The following is a 16,491-nucleotide window of genomic DNA, read 5'->3' as shown; positions in this document are numbered from 1 at the left end:
ACAGCATTATGTAACATTCTTAGAATGTTATTTAGAAGCCATAGCTTTTGAGTCACTAATTTTTTTAATTTTTAATTTATTATTAAATAGAAGAATTGAAGTATAATAGACATATAACATTATATTAGTTTCAGGTGTACAATATAACAATTCAGTATTTGTGTAGGTTGTGAAGTGATCATCACAATAAGTCTAATTAACATCTGTCACCATACATAGTTACAGAATTTCTTTTTCTTGTGATGAGGACTTTTAAGATCTACTCTCTTAGCAACTTTCAAATATGCAGCACAACATTATTAACTATAGTCACCATGCTGTGCATTATATTTATTTGTGTCATGTATGATAAAGATCCCCGAAAGACTTTCTTTCTGATATCTCTTTTTAATTAAACATGGTTTTGAATGATTAGCTTCTTGACCTTGGGGTCAATGGCTTTTAAAAATAAATATCATGTAATTTGTATAGACTCAAGAAACATATTTTGAGGGATAGTACTTGAGGTAAGAATTTAAAAAATTCTCAGTAAGTGCATTTTTATGGTGTTATATACTCGTCATAAGTAGTTTGAATCAAATTTTCATTTATCGGAAAAAACCCAATGTTCTTATTTTTCTCTCAAGTTTTGGTTGAATATGAGTAGTAATTCATGTGCCCTAAAGTGTATCAGGGAGATAGTGCATCAATAAATGGTCGGTAAATCTAATTTCTTCCTTCCTTCCTTCCTTCCTTCCTTCCTTCCTTCCTTCCTTCCTTCCTTCCTTCCTTTTTCTTTCTTCCTTCCTTCCTTCCTCCTTTCCTTTCCTTCCCTTTCCTTCCCTTCCCTTCCCTTCCTTTCTCTCTTTATCTCTCTCCCTCCCTCCCTTCCTTTTTTCCTGAATCAATTGATCCTGATAAGTATTTATGTATGCATTTATTTGATTTTTTTCTTCCAGTTTTATTGAGATATTATTAGCATACAGCACTGTATAAGTTTAAGGTGTACAGCATAATGACTTGACTTATATACATCATGAACTGGTAATCACAGTAAGTGCAGTGAACATCCATCATCTCAAATAGATACAAAATTAAAGAAACAAAAAATTTTTTTTCCATATGATGAGAACCCTTAGGATTTACTCTTGACAACTTTCATATATAAAATAGAACAGTGTTAATTATATTTATCATGCGTACATTACACCCCTAGTACTTATTTATCTTGTAACAGACTGTAACTAGACTTATTATGGCGATCCTTTTGAAATGTATAGAGATATTTAAACACTGTGTTATGTAACAGGAACTAATATAGTGTTGTAGGTCAATAATACTTCAAAAACAAACAACCAACCCAACATAGAAACTCACAGAAAAAGATCAGATTTGTGGTTACCAGAGGCAGTGGTGGTGGTGGAGTTGGCTGAAAGCAGTCAAAAAGTGCAAACTTCCAGGTAAATCTAATTTCTCATGCTGGCTCTGCCACTTACCAGTTCTTTGAACTTGGATAAGAGACTTTATCTTTTTTGTCTCAGTTTCCTCATATTTAGAATGTGGGTGATGATGCCTATATTGCACCTGTGCTTTGAAGATGAACCATAATGCATGCAAAGGGCTTAGCACCATGCTTGCCTGACATAGAGTAGGAACATAGAGTAGGAGCTCAGTAAATGCATCGTAATTTCTTTGTAGATATTACAGTTAAAGTCTTTGTCCCAAAGGATTTCTTGTCCAGGAGCACACAGCTAGAGTAGAAATTGCATGGTGGATGGGAAAAAATGGTAAACCAGATGTCTGGTTTTCAGTTTTGACATTTCTGTTCAATGGCTTCCCATCACACGTGGGATAAAGTCTAGACTTCTTGGTGTGGCTCACAGGCACTTCCTGTCTGCTGCTCACCTTTCTCTCTGCCCTCATCTCCCACAAGCACCCTGTGCTCCAGCCCCATGGCTCCTTGAGGGGCCATGCTCCCCTGCTTGTGTGCTTTTGTTCAGGTGGTTCCCCCTGCAGCTCTCCTGTCTCCTCTTTCCACTGGAAGAGTCCAGCTCATCTAGGCCTCCTCTATCCCTGTTCATCCCAAACTTAGCCAGACTCGGCCCTCTCCATGAGCCGCACTCTTTCTTTGCCTGAGATTCACACTGTCTCCTCTGTTCTCCCATAGTACCTATTTTAGCACTTATAATAATATTATAGGTGTTATATTTAAAGATGTTTTCTTCCCCACTGTAGAGTTTTATGTAGCATGCTCTAGCTTACACAGCACCCTTACGTTCATTACCTCATTTGATCCTTACAACCACACTGTAAGGTAGATATTTTTATCTCCAAGATACAGAGAAGGAAGCTGTGGCTCACAAAGATGGAATTACTCCCCCAGAGTCACACAGTTAGTGAGCAGCAGAGCTCAGTTTTGACCTGGAGGATAGTTTTCTTTCCACTGCACCACAGCCACTCCGACATAGTTCAAAGAACAATTTGAAAGAGGGAATTTCCTGAACAACTTTCTCTGGAAAGTGCAAATAAATCTTAGCCTTACCCTAGTTAATCCATAGCAAACTTTTATATTTTTAATTTTTATAGCAATCTTTCACATCCTGAATATGGATGGGCATTTTCAAGTAACATTAATCTCAGGTTCACAAGTAGCTCAAAATAATTAGCAAATTACTGATAAATGAGTGTTTTCTTGTAGCATGTTTTGAATTATACTAGGTTATACAATCTGCTCTACAGTAGGAGATGAGTATGGGCTGCTTGGCAATGGAAATGTGATATACATGTGCTGCCGGTGTGAATGATTTTTCCTTCATGGTCTCTTTAGAGGAATATGCTGCTGGATGCATTGCTCTATAGGGGGAGAGGTGGAAAACCAATACTATACTATAGTCAGCTTTACACTGGGCAAGGGCTGCTCACATTAGCCAAATACTCTCAACTGAGGAGTTCCCATGACTGTAGAATGAAGACTTAACCATGAAATGAATGGATTTCCCAAAGTTAAGTTCTGTATTGTTATCAGCAGATTTGTAATGATTCTTTCGGCCTGAGTTGCTGAAAGAAAGAAAGAAAGAAAGGAGGGAGGGAGGAAGGAAGGAAAGCAAGAAGGAACTTGTATGTATTTCTGAAGGTAACTTTGGTTTCATTGCACGGCTATTAGCTATGTAGACAAAAACATTGATAGACAATATTATGAACATTAGCAACTACTGAACTGCAGGCTGTTGGCAATAGTCTTAAAATCATTTGGCTTTGTACACCATGTAAGCAGACTTGTATTTCACAGAATTCGCATGTGCTTAGTGATCCTTGGAGTAATATGAGTAAAGAGATTTTATGTCATATGAAAGGCTCAGGATGACCACTCATAAGAAAGGTTTTTTCTCCTCATTTCAGAACCTTTTTTTAAAAGGAAGAAAGAGGCCTATTTAACTAATAATGCCTACTTTATTTTAGCCAAAAACTTATATAAGGTGAGGCAATTATGGCCATACCTTGACTGAGAATAATACGCTTAAGAAAAGATTAAAATGTCTGCATTGAAATGCGGTGAATCATTGTTGATATGCTATGAAAACAGGTATATTATGTGTGCAAGGCCAACAAGGCATCAGACCTAAGGAATCAGGCAGTGCTTTGCTGAAATTCATAGAGCAGGACAATAAACATCATTTATTGTTCATCATTTGTGTGATCTTTGAGAAAATGTCTTTATGAAGGGATTTGGCTCCGGACGCGCAGGCTCAGTGGCCATGGCTCATGGGCCTAGCCGCTCCGCGGCATGTGGGATCTTCCCGGACCGGGGCACGAACCCGTGTCCCCTGCATCGGCAGGCGGACTCTCAACCACTGAGCCACCAGGGAAGCCCATATGAAGGGATTTTTAAAGGCACTTTTTGTAGAGAGATATTTGTGATCTCTTAGTCTAGTGAGGATAGTAATATTGAAATGGTTGGATTTTAGGGAGGAAAAAGAAATGACATTTGTGAATTTGAACAATTTGAGCAGATTAATGTAAAAACTGGAATTTATTTTAGTTTAGTGCATTTTGTACTACCATGGATGGTCCACATTTTAAATAGATTATAGATATGAAAGTTTAAGCTATTAAAATGATAAATAAATGGTTGCTTTTAAAAATTATTTGCTTTACTGAGGTTTCCATTATAGAATTTCTTTACATCTTTCCATTGGATTTCTTACCTGGCAAAATAATAGATGTTTCCTTCCCTTTTATCCTAAGAGAATAGTAAGTACATATTTTGTCTGAAATAACATCTCTGCTAAGCTCTTCAGGTGGGAAAGGTATGTTCAGAGAACATTTCTTTGATGTATCGGGCAGATACGATTATGGAAGCAGTAAAGGGTAAAGCTGGATAATACCACAGAGTTTTCAAGTTGGAAGGGACTTTCTTTGCCATTCCATTTAATTTGAGACCAAAGGAGGAATCCCTTCAGTAGGATTTCTGAGATGAAGATCCTTGAGGGAGTTGAATTCAAGCCCAAGAAGTTTGGGGATTTTGCTTTTAGGCAGCAGGTAGCTATTGGGTCTTGGGAATGAGAGGACAGGGTCCATGGTCAGAGTTGTGCCTTAGGAGATTAGTCTGGGTTTGAGGTATAGGAAGACTTGAAAGGGGTGAGAAAGTGAAATTGGAGAAACTGATTAGAAAGCTTTGCATATATCTGCGTATTGGGTAATGTTGGCGTGGATTCGAGTTATAGCAGTGAGTAGGAAAGTATGGGACTGATAAGAAACCATTAAGGTGGAAGACTCAGTAGGACTCTGCAGTTATTGACTATGCAAAATAAGGTGGAGAAGCTCCAAAGTTAGAAGCTGAGCTGCTTGAGATAATAGTGGTAGCAGCTATAATGTCCAAAGTATTAACTTCCTTTTTAAAAAAAATAAATTTATTTCTTTTATTTTTTTTTTATTTTTGGCTGTGTTGGGTCCGTTGCTGTGCACCGGCTTTCTCTAGTTGCGGGGAGCAGGGGTTACTCTTGGTTGCAGTGCGTGGACTTCTCATTGTGGTGGCTTCTCTTGCTGTGGAGCATGGGCTCTAGGCACGTGGGCTTCAATTGTTGTGGCGTGCAGGCTCAGTAGTTGTGGCTCGCGGGCTCTAGAGTGCAGGCTCAGTAGTTGTGGCACATGGGCTCAGCTGCTCCGCGGCATGTGGGATCTTCCCGGACCAGGGCCCGAACCCGCGTCCCCCGCATTGGCAGGCAGACTCCCAACCACTGCGCCACCAGGGAACCCCCTTAACTTCCTTTTTATTTAGTGTCTTTTCACCAAGTATTTTAATAGCATCAAATAATAAGACCATTAAATACTATTTTATATCAATATGCTTAAAATAAATTGTTGTAGATAAAACATCCTGTGTTCAAAGAAACTCTTGAGAACTTCCTATGTCATGGAAAGCTTAATAGCACGACACGGGTAGAGGGCCCATTTGAAAGTCAAATTAATAATGAGTGAAATAGATACCTGGAATTGACATGATATTTTAAATCAACTATAGTTCAATTAAAAACAATGAGTGGGGCTTCCCTGGTTGCGCAGTGGTTGAGAGTCCGCCTGCCGATGCAGGGGACATGGGTTCGTGTCCTGGTCTGGGAAGATCCCACATGCCGTGGAGCGGCTGGGCCCGTGAGCCATGGCTGCTGAGCCTGCGCGTCCGAAGCCTGTGCTCTGCAATGGGAGAGGCCACAACAGTAGAGGCCCGCATACTGAAAAAAAAAACCCAGAAAACAATGAGTGAAATTGACTGACTAGGCTGACTCATCTTGTGATATTTTAAGTGGTAGCTATGGCAATTTTGGACACTTTATACATTTCAGATTTAAGTTTTTTCTTTCTTTTTTTTTTTTGATGTGCACCATTTTTAAAGTCTGTATTGAATTTGTTAGAATATTGCTTCTGTTTTATGTTTTGGTTTTTTGGCTGTGAGGCATGTGGGATCTTAGCTCCCCGACCAGGGATTGAACCTGTACACCCTGCCTTGGAAGGTGAAGTCTTAACCACTGGACTGGCAGGGAAGTCCCGATTTAAGTTGTTTCATAATTTTATGTACCAGGAGCACATTATTTTGTTTTCAAAAATGAGGTAGGCCAATGGTAGCTCATTAGAGCAACAGCATCCGAATAGAGAATGTTATCATCAATTAGACAAAGGACTAGGAAGGAGTGTGTATTCTGTTACCTTTGCCACCACACGTGGAGTTAACTTTCATGCAGTCCTGCCAAAATGCTGGTGAATGGTTAACCATCTGCACGAACCTGTATAAAACGATGTCCAGCCAAGTTACTGTGTTGTTTCAAACAATGCTCATATGTTTTATTTAGTGCTGTTATCTTCTAGATGACATATTTTAAAAGGTTAAAAAGCCTTTTATGCCTTCTGGGTAGACATTGCTTGGTAGGGCTGAGCGGTGAAATGTGAGTCTCTGTAGTTAGGTTATTACTCCATTTAAATTTATTCATGATTTACTGAGTATCCATCTGAAGGGAGGCTTTCAATTTATGTATTCCTTTTAATAACATTAGAAAATATTTGTGTTCGTTGGGTTAGATTACAAGAACAATTATGTGATGTAATGTTGAATTTTATTCACTTGTTCAGTAAATACTGGATGGCAAACATAGGTAGGGTGTTAAGGATGCAAAGATGAATAGATTGAGCACCTGCAAGAGGCGTGTAGTCCAGCTGTGCTTTTGCCTGTTGACATCATGTGAAAGTGACATCAACAAGTAAGACAAATAAGAACTTCCCAGGAGTTTGTTTTCCTGCTGAACACTCTGTAATTATTCCTTATCCTGGAGTTTCCTTTCATCTTTGGACATCTCTAAGGCTCTAATAAGCCATCTGAGTTCCTCTAAGCATGTTAGGTGCCCTGCATAGGAAATCTTGTATCTTTATTGCCAGTGAAATTTCTGACGTGTTTTAAGCTTTCAATAAAAAACCGTGTAATGAAAAACTGAGTGGCCATTCCACTATAAAGATATATATTAGGAGTTTGGGGTTAACATAGACACACTAGTATATATAAAGTAGATAATCAACAGGAACCTACCGTGAAGCACAGGGAGCTCAATCTTCTGTAATAACCTATATGAGAAAAGAAGCTGAAAAAGATGGATATGTGTGTATGTATAACTGAATCACTTTGCTGTACACCTGAAACTAACACAATATTGTCAATTAACTATATTGCAATATAAAGTAAAAATTAAATTTAAATTAAAAAAAAGAAAAAAAAATATAAAGTATCCTGAATTAGAAAAATGGTTCAGTGTTCAGGAAAATCACACAGGATGGAAACAAAGATTTCTTTAGACACGAGGCAGTGAGGTATGTATATGGTGTTTAGGGGCTCAGTAGTGTTTTAGTATCATGTTTCTGAGAGAAATTCTGTTCTACCTTATGACAGTGAGTGAATGAAACTGTGAAGACTGAGAAAGAGGAGTGGATTTAATAAAATGCTTCTGGGTAGGATTTCTGCCCTTTTGCACCTAGGTCCCCAATGTGGGATTTTGATGGAAATGATGAATGAAGAGTAAGAAATACGCAGACAGTATTTTTGCTTCTTTAACCAAGGCAGACTGCTTTGTTATTATGAATAAAAGCAAATCATCTCTGGGTTTCTTTGTTTTTTTGCCAATTAGGTGATTATTACACCCGGAGAAAATAATCAAGTTATAGTCCTTCACCAGCTATCAGTGCTGTACTGTCCCAACAAAAAAGCTTCCAGAAAGTTCCTGATATCATAATAGCTGATACTGTCTTCTGCTGTGTTTTTTTGGAGGATTATTTGCCTTCATATTGTAAAGCTTCATAATCTTAAAAATATTCCAATTAAATGAAAAACAAAATAGCTCTGGAAGCAGTGTTGTTTGCAGTGAATGATGTTTTTCAGGGAAAGGTTTTTTCTTTTTCTTTTTTTTTTTTTTTCTTTTTAGGTTGTATATACGGTTTTGTCTTCTGGGAACTTTGGTTCTGTTTTTGCCAGGAGTTTGGGGATAAGCTTACTTTATTCTGGGTCAGTTACATTTTGAAAAGTAGGGCAAGATAAATCCAGGGTCATTTAGAGTCCTGTTAAAGTAGGTTAACAAAGATCTCATTCATTCCTTATAGAAATCAGAATCCTTTTTAATTAGCCCCATGGGCGATACAAGATTTTCTGAGCATTTGTTGTGTATGCGTGTGTGTTGGGAGGGGGTGTAATTATTCAGAGCTTGAAGTAGTATATTAGGAAAAATAAAACTCAAAATAATTTCCCTTTAGAAATGGGAAAATTTGAAGTAAATATAAGAGATTAATTTATAACCATCTGGTGGGTTTAGTGTGTGATTTTATACTCTAAAAATCAGAGGTCATTCTAAATGTGCCTCTTCAAGAGATTACTTCCCTCATCTGGTTTCAGCATTGGTGATTATAATTTCTCCAAATGGTTCCATTTTTCTAAAACGTTCAGCAGGGAAATTTGGTAAAAGGTAACTGTATTTGTTGTTCTCAATATGTATGAGAGCTGAAGTTTACTAATAACCACCGGCTATTTTTAGAGTCATTTAAAAATGATAGCTAAAAAGCTATGAATGATTTATTAGAGAAATGGAATGTTTGACATTATCATGTGTGTATATCTTAGATATATGTATATCTTAGAAAGATAATGTGTGTATCTTTGCAGGAGAGATATGAGATTCTGGGTGAATAATCTCTCCTGGTCATTGATGGTCTATGAGGCAACATGTGTTGAATGAGCACTGGAAGAAAATGGGAGAAGAGCAGCCACACACACTTGCTCTCTGCCTCTGGGGTGGAGCAGCATGCACGGGTCACGCCTTTGTCTTTTCAGCCTTTACTACAAAGGGTACTACCAATTACACGGGTAGCGAAATGTTACAAGATCAAGGGCACCTGGCTCAAATACAGAACACCAACAGCCCTTCTCAAATTTGAGTAACATGTAGGATCTTTCCAAAACGTGGGCGTTGTTGGCCTTGTCTTCAGTTAAGAAGGATATTCAGAGTACAAACTAGTTCTGCTGTATGTGTCTGTCTGCCTCAGTCTGAGTGTTTACTCAGCAGAACTTCCAGGGTGGTTTGATGTCTTCAAAACAAAATGTTTCAAAAGTACAGTTGAATTCACACTTAACCACTTTATCACGTAATTACGGTTTTTATGAATACAGGTAAATCTGTTCATTGATATATTCATGCAGCATGTGTTCCCTGAAACCCCACCTTGTATCAAGCACTATTTTTTTTTTTTTTTATCAAGCACTATTTTGGGTTGAGAGGTTATTGAGGTGAACAACTCCAGTAAGCTTCATGTGCCCCACGAGGCTTGCATTTCAGTTACAGAGACAAACAATAAATCATTAAGAAAAATAGCAAATATCAAAAACAGATTTATGCAAAAATGGATTTATGCTTGGGCATCTTCTTTAGATCAGGTGTCAGAGAAGGAAGAGGAGACACTTAAGGAGCAATTGAATAACACAAAGGAGCTGCTGTGCAAAGAACTAGGGAGGAGCATTCCAGTATGAGACAATGGCTCAAGGAAGAACTCAACAAGATGGTGAATTCATGGAGCAAAGGGAGCCTGGTGTGGCTGGATTGTGGTGGATGAGGGGCAGGGTGATTGGAGAGCAAGGCAGAGCTGGGTTAGGCAGGGATTCATCAGCTCTAAGCTAAGATGTGTGGATGGGAAACCTTTGGAAAGTTTTAATCAAGGGAGTAACATGATCTGATTTACATTTTCCACTCTGGCTGCTGGGTGGAGAGGGGATTATCTGGGAGCAGGAGGGGAAGCAGGGAAGCCAATTAGGATGCTTTTGTTGTAGCCCTGGTGAGATATCATAGTATTTTGGACCCAGGGTAGTAGCAATGGGATGAAGAACCACGGATTTCTTTTCAAAGGATGTTTGTGAACATTGGGGTGATTGGGTGATTAATAAGAGAAATTAAGGATAATTTCTAAATTTTTGGCTTGAGCAATTGGTTATGGAATTTATTGTGATAAAGATTGGCAGATAGGGCTTCCCTGGTGGCGCAGTGGTTGAGAGTCCGCCTGCCGATGCAGGGGACATGGGTTCGTGCTCCGGTCCGGGAAGATCCCACATGCCATGGAGCGGCTAGGCCCATGAGCCATGGCCGCTGAGCCTGCGCATCCGGAGCCTGTGCTCTGCAACGGGAGAGGCCACAGCAGTGAGAGGCCCGCATATCGCAAAAAAAAAAAAAAAAGATTGGCAGATAAACTAGTTTTGGGGGAAATCAGGCTTGTATTTTTGCCATGATAGGTATGAGATGCTTATTTGATATCCAGATGGAGATGTCAAGTAGACAGTTGGATGTCAGGATTCAGAGTTCTAGAGAAAGGTATAGATTTGGCAGCCATCAGCATATGGCTGGTATACTTACATTTAAAGCCACGGACTGGATGAGATCACCTATGGAATATGTAGCTAGAGCATACCTTTTAGGTCTTGCAGTGTTCAGAGATCAAACAGAAGAGGAGGAGCAAGCAAAGGACACTGAGAAGGAGTGGCCAAGGCCAAAGAAGGAAAACCAGGCAAGTGTGATGGCCTGGAAACCCCTAGATGAAGATATTTCAAGAAGGGTGTATGGTCAACTGTGTTAAGTAGAGAAATGGCCATTGGATTGGGTTCATAGAGTCAGCTGGTGGCTCTAATACATTCGCCACGCTCAGATAGTAGAGATGGAGGCCTGACTGGAGGGGGTTGAGGAGAGAATGGGAGGTGAGGGAGTAGAGACAGTGACTTAACATTTCAAGAAATTTTGTTGATATCAGGTACTTGTTGAAGGGAAATGTAGGATTTTTTAAAGTAAGAGATACTACTCCATTAACTGTTATGCTTTTCCTAAGTTAGGTTCATTTATTGCTAGAGCCCCATTCATTTATTTGTTCATTCATTATTCAACAAGTGTTTTTAAATACCTATGGTGTATGACACTGTGCTGAACACAGGGGATGGCACATGGCATGTGCTGTCCTGAAACGTATGTTCTGATTATAGGGATACAGACAATTATATCAACAGTAGAGTATGATGTGTGCTGCAAAGAGAGCTGACATGGTGCTATAGAGGTACAGAGTAGGAATACCTCACCCAGACTTGGGAGTCAGGGAAAGGTTTCAGAGGAAGTGATTTCTAAGCTTAGACCTAAAATGTGTTAATAGATGAGCAGGCATTGAAGGTGGAAAGAGTGCTCCAGGCTGCGGTGACGGCATATAAAAGCCAGAAGATGAGGCTGAATGTGGCACATTCCAGGAAACGGATGTTTAACGAGACTGAGGATTACAGTTTGAAGGAGAGTGTGAAAAGATGAGGTCATGTAAATGTATAGGGGTTTGAAGTTTTTCTTAAGACCAAGGGGAAGCTACTGAAGGATTCTGAGTAGAAGCATATTCAGAACTAGTGATTTAGAAATCACCCAGGGGGCACTGTGGGGTGTGGTCTTATGGGACTGAGTGTGGAGACAGGAAGACCAGCTGAGAGATAATGGTGTCCTCATCTAGGAGGTGCCGGTATGGATGGAGAGAAATGGGTATCCAGAGATATCTAATAGATACAATTTTCAGGGCTTTAAAATTTTTTAATTTTTATTTTATTTTTAAAATGTTTATTGGAGTATAGTTGATTTACAATGTTGTGTTAGTTTCAGGTGTACAGCAAAGTGAATCAGTTATACATATACATATATCCACTCTTTTTGTTTTTTAGATTCTTTTCCCAGGTAGGCCATTACAGAGTATTGAGTAGAGTTCCCTGTGCTATATAGGAGGTCCTTGTCGATTATTTTATATATAGTAGTGTGTATATGTCAATCCCAATCTCCCAATTTATTCCCCTCCCCATCCCCTGCTAACCAGATGTTTGTTTTCTACATCCGTGACTCTACCTCTGTTTTGTAAATAAGTTCATTTGTACCCCTTTTTTTTAGATTCCACATATAAGCTATATCATATGAAATAATTTTTATTTTCAGCTTTATTGAGGTAATTATCAGGACGTTTTGATTGACTGGATATGGGAAAGGGAGGGAGAAGTATCAAAGATGACTCAGGTTTATTCTTGGGCAAATGAGTGGATGATGGAACTGAAAAAAAATGCAGGAGAACAACTTTGGTGGGAGATGGTAACAACTTTGATTGAGATGGTAACTCAGTTCTGGAAATGCTGAGTTTGAACTGTCCCTGGAATAAGTAGGTGGAGATACCCAGAAGATAGTGGAATAAACATATGCACAGCTCAGGAGAAACAGACACCTGGGCTGAAGGTAAAGATTTGGAAGTGATTAGTATATAAATGGTGATTGGTTCCCTGGGAGTAGATGAAGGTATCTAGAGAAAGAGAAGAAGGGCCTAGGCAGAACATTCCAGAGATAGAAAAAGCAAAACCAGACCATAATAGGGCCTGGGAAGGGGTGTCCAAAGAAGTAGAAAGAAAACAAGGTGAGTGTGGTACTGTGGAATCCTAAGAAAGAGAATATTTCAAGAAGGAGAGGGTAGTAAACAGTATCAGAAGTTTCAAGTTATCCAAAAAGTACTGAGAAGTATCCATGAGGTTTAGCAATGAGTATATTATAAGTGGCCCTGCTCAGAATTAAGTGGAGAGGCTGGGGTGGAAGCCAGCTTTTCGTGGGTTGAGAAGTGAGTGGTAGGTGAGGAAGTGAAGACAGCCAGGGTAGACAATTCTTTCAAGAAGTTTGGGTTTGAAGGGGAGGACAGAGATAGGGTGGTAGCTGGAGGGGCCACGGATCTGGCATTTAAGCTGATTTTTAATTATAATGAAAAGAACATGGATTTTGGTATCAGACATGTCTGGATTTGAATTTCTCTCTCACCAGATGTGACAACTAGAGCACAGTATCCAGGGCACAGTAGACTTTCAATAAATGCTTATTGAATGAGTGACTAAAAACCCTTCATCTTCTGGGAGCTATAGTTTTCTCACTTACAAAATGCCTGCCTGACCACCTGACTAGAAGCTTTAATGAAATAGTGTCATTGTTCCTTACCCTCGAGTCCTACTTATTCCTGGACATGGCTTGTTTCAGCAAGCCTTCTGAGCCCCTCCACGCGTGTCTTAGGATACCCATAAATTAGAATAGATTTACATTGCATTACATTATGTTAATATCTCAGTTTATTATTTCATTACTATTTTTGCCAGGCCCTTCCTGTTCCCTTGTTGTCTCAAGAATAAGTCACACATGTAAACCAGTCTAATTACTTTAGCTAGGAGTTTCTGAGCGTGAGCTATGTGAACCCCCTCAGTCAGGATCTCTGGGAATTGGGGCACAGAACCCTGCACTTAAACCATGACTCGCTGGCATTCAAAAGTGTAGGAATCCTAGATTTGTAATCACGGCACGTATCTCCTTAGTGCAGTCTGGCTCTTTTGCACTCAGAAGTCAGAGGTGCTTGGACTGCTGCCCCGGTGGAAGGTGTTTAGGCTCACACCTTGATTTTCACAAGAAAAATGCTCACAGTGTTAATGTGGTTGGTGAAAGGCAGTAAGGAGTAAGAGATACGTGCTAAAAGAAATGTAGTCATTTCTTTAATTTATTCATTCCACAGATGTTTATTGAGCAACTCAGGTGAGTCAGAAGAGGGTAAGAAAGAAGAGAAAAAAATAGCACCCCAGATCCTAGGCATTTTATCTGTATTGTGGGCTCATTTTCATGTGCTAGAAATACAAGATTTGCTTTTACGCAGAGAGCCAGGAGCTATGTTCCATGGGGCTGGAAACAAAAGCCTCAGTGTGAAAATCTCAGGTGTTTGCATAAGGGTGTGGTTGCCTCATGTGGCTACAGGACCTTGCTGGATCCTACATGCTAAGGCCCTAAGCAGAAATTCTTTGCTGTGTGTCATAGATTTCCCCAACAAACTAAGTACTTAAATCTGTGGGTTCACTGGGGAAAAATAGCAACAAGCCCCTCTCGCTCCTGCCCCAGCCAAATAACCATTCATTCAACAAATGCTTTCTGAATTCGAACAACGTGAAACACACTGTGTACAAGCTGCAGGCAAAGTGAGGCGCTAAATCGGACCTGGCCTCTGCTCTCCTAGAGCCCGTAGGCTAGTGAGGAGGCAGATAGTCATCAAGTTAGCTCACAGATGTTAGCTAATATTTTTTTAGGAACGGCTTTATAGAGATATAATTCAAGATGTGATTCACATACCATGCAACTCGCCCATTTAAAGTGTACAATTCAATCATTTTTAGTATACTCACAGAATTGTGCAACCATTGCATTTAATTTTAGAACATTTTTATCACCGCCCGCCCCCCTCACCCCCCAAGAAACCCCATACCCTTTATTCCCATTTTATTCCAAAACCTTGTACTCCTCCCTGCATCAGGCCGAGGCCACCACTGATCTACTTTCTGTGTCTATAGACTGTCCTATTGTGGACATTTTGTACATGTGGAATCATATAATATGTGGTATTTTGTGATGCCTTCTTTCAGTTAGCATAATGATTTCAACATTCATCCCTGTTGTAGCTAATATTCATTTGTGTAGATCAAGCGTAATCTTGCCAGGGATTGATAAACTTTTTTTGTAGAGGACCAGGTAGTGAATATTTTAGCTTTGAGGTCCATATGGTCTCTGTCACAACTACTCAATTTGCCATTTTAGCATGAACGTAGCTACAGACAATATGTGAACAAATGAGTGTGTCTGTGTTCCAAGAAGACTGTATTTACAAAAATAGGTGGTGGGCTACATTTAGCCTTTGGGATTATCTGTTGTTGATCTCTGATTCTACATCAGTACAAGTACTTAATCCTTTTAGCAACTCTGTGAGGTAGGTACTGTTAATCCCCATCTTACAAATGAGAAGACTGAGGCACGTAGCAAGTAGGTGGCAGATACGGGATCAAACTCAGGTAGTCTGGCTCTAGAGCCCATGCTCTTAATCTTGTCAATGATTATCAGTTGAGGCCGATGCTAAGTAGTGGAGGAAGACAGATTGACTTAGGTTTCCTTCGGGATGCAACAATTGAGCTGAGCCCTAAGGGTAATTAGAAGTCAAGTAGGTGAGGAGGGCAGGGTGGTGCAAACAGCTGTGGCAGGAGGGGACATAGCTTGTAAAGGCCCTGAAGGAAGATGGGGTGGCTGGAGCCCTGGGCATGGAGGAGAGCTGTAAGTGCCGGGCTGGAGAGATGCTCTGGGGTGGACCGTGCAAGCCTCACAGGCTGTTTTGCTTTTGATCCTCAGAGCAGAGAGAAACCATCAAAGGGTGGAAAGGGTACTGTGGTCAGATGTACTGGCTGAAGTGGAGAACAGATTGAAGGGAGCAGAGCAGACCTGGTTGGCCATGGACATGGTCCAGGCCAGACCTGACGGTAGATCAGGCAAGAGGGCCGTCAGATGTAGAGAAGGAGGCGCATACCAGAGCCATGTGGAGGAAAATTTGCAGGATTTGGCGGTAGGCTGTACTTGGGGCTGATAAAGGATGGTGGTGTCAAGTCCATGAGATGACAACACAGATGAGGGCGGGTTTGGGGAGAAGTAGGGAGGTGGAGTGTCATTTCAGTCCTGGAATGCTGAGTTTGACAGGCAAGTGCTGTTTTTTCCATAGTGACAACACAGATTCTCCTGGGAGGAAATACGTGAATGAAAAGAATTGAAGTAGAGACGTGGTTGCACATTGAGTTTACGAGATGTGTTAGCTAGGACTTAGCTTCTAAACTCACTTTTCTGGTTCAATAAGTGAGATCTCAGTCCTGGTACTATTTATTTTTCTTTCTTACTTACTTATTTGTTTGGCTTAAGAAAATGTGTTGTAAATTGTCCCCCTGCTTTCTCTGTTGGTTAATAGTCTCCCCTTTTGTAGTTCAGTAACAGGCCTTTTCCTGTTTATTCTTCAGATATTTTAGGCTTTTCTTGTTTTCATTGTGCATGCCTGTGTGTTTTCATTCATTTATTTGTTTGTTACCATCTCCATGAGAAACAATAGAAGAGGTGGCCTTATTATTTTTAGTTCCCTTTCTATTGGATAACAGCTTGGGTAAGATTCTTTGGGATGGCTGTTGGAACACATGGCTAAAATGTGTTGCGTTATTGTCTGAATTTAGTTATTCTTACCTTGTCTAACAGAGAGTTGGCAGCATTGTTTCAGGGGAGAGCAGCAGGGTCTCATTAGTGCATGCCCTTTTGTTCAAGACATTTTCTTAGTAGAAGAAAGAAATTACCCAGGGGTTTTTGATTTTGAATTTTATTTATTTTTCTTACACAGCAGCTTCTTATTACGTATCTATTTTATACATATTAGTGTATATATGTCAATCCCAATCTCCCAGTTCATCCCACCCACAGCTTCCCCCCACAGCTTTCCCCCCTTGGTGTCCATACATTTGTTCTCTACATCTGTGCCCAGGGGTTTTTAAAACAAGGATTAGGATAAGACATAGGCCTAGTAACTGTTGCCAATAAATTCTTCTCCTTGCAATAAGTCAGTTTGAACCTCAAT

The 16,491-nt window shown here is 40.0% G+C and overlaps 1 protein-coding gene across 1 annotated transcript in view; it reads left to right on the top strand.

The window, feature by feature from the left end:
* The window catches only part of SYNE2 (spectrin repeat containing nuclear envelope protein 2), a 329,548-nt gene that overhangs the window by 59,285 nt on the left and 253,772 nt on the right, over positions 1 to 16,491 (top strand). The window lies entirely within an intron of this gene.

This window comes from Lagenorhynchus albirostris, chromosome 1 (genome assembly GCF_949774975.1).
Source record: "Lagenorhynchus albirostris chromosome 1, mLagAlb1.1, whole genome shotgun sequence".
Taxonomy (NCBI): Eukaryota; Metazoa; Chordata; class Mammalia; order Artiodactyla; family Delphinidae; genus Lagenorhynchus; species Lagenorhynchus albirostris.
This window is presented reverse-complemented; position numbering and strand designations above follow the sequence as displayed.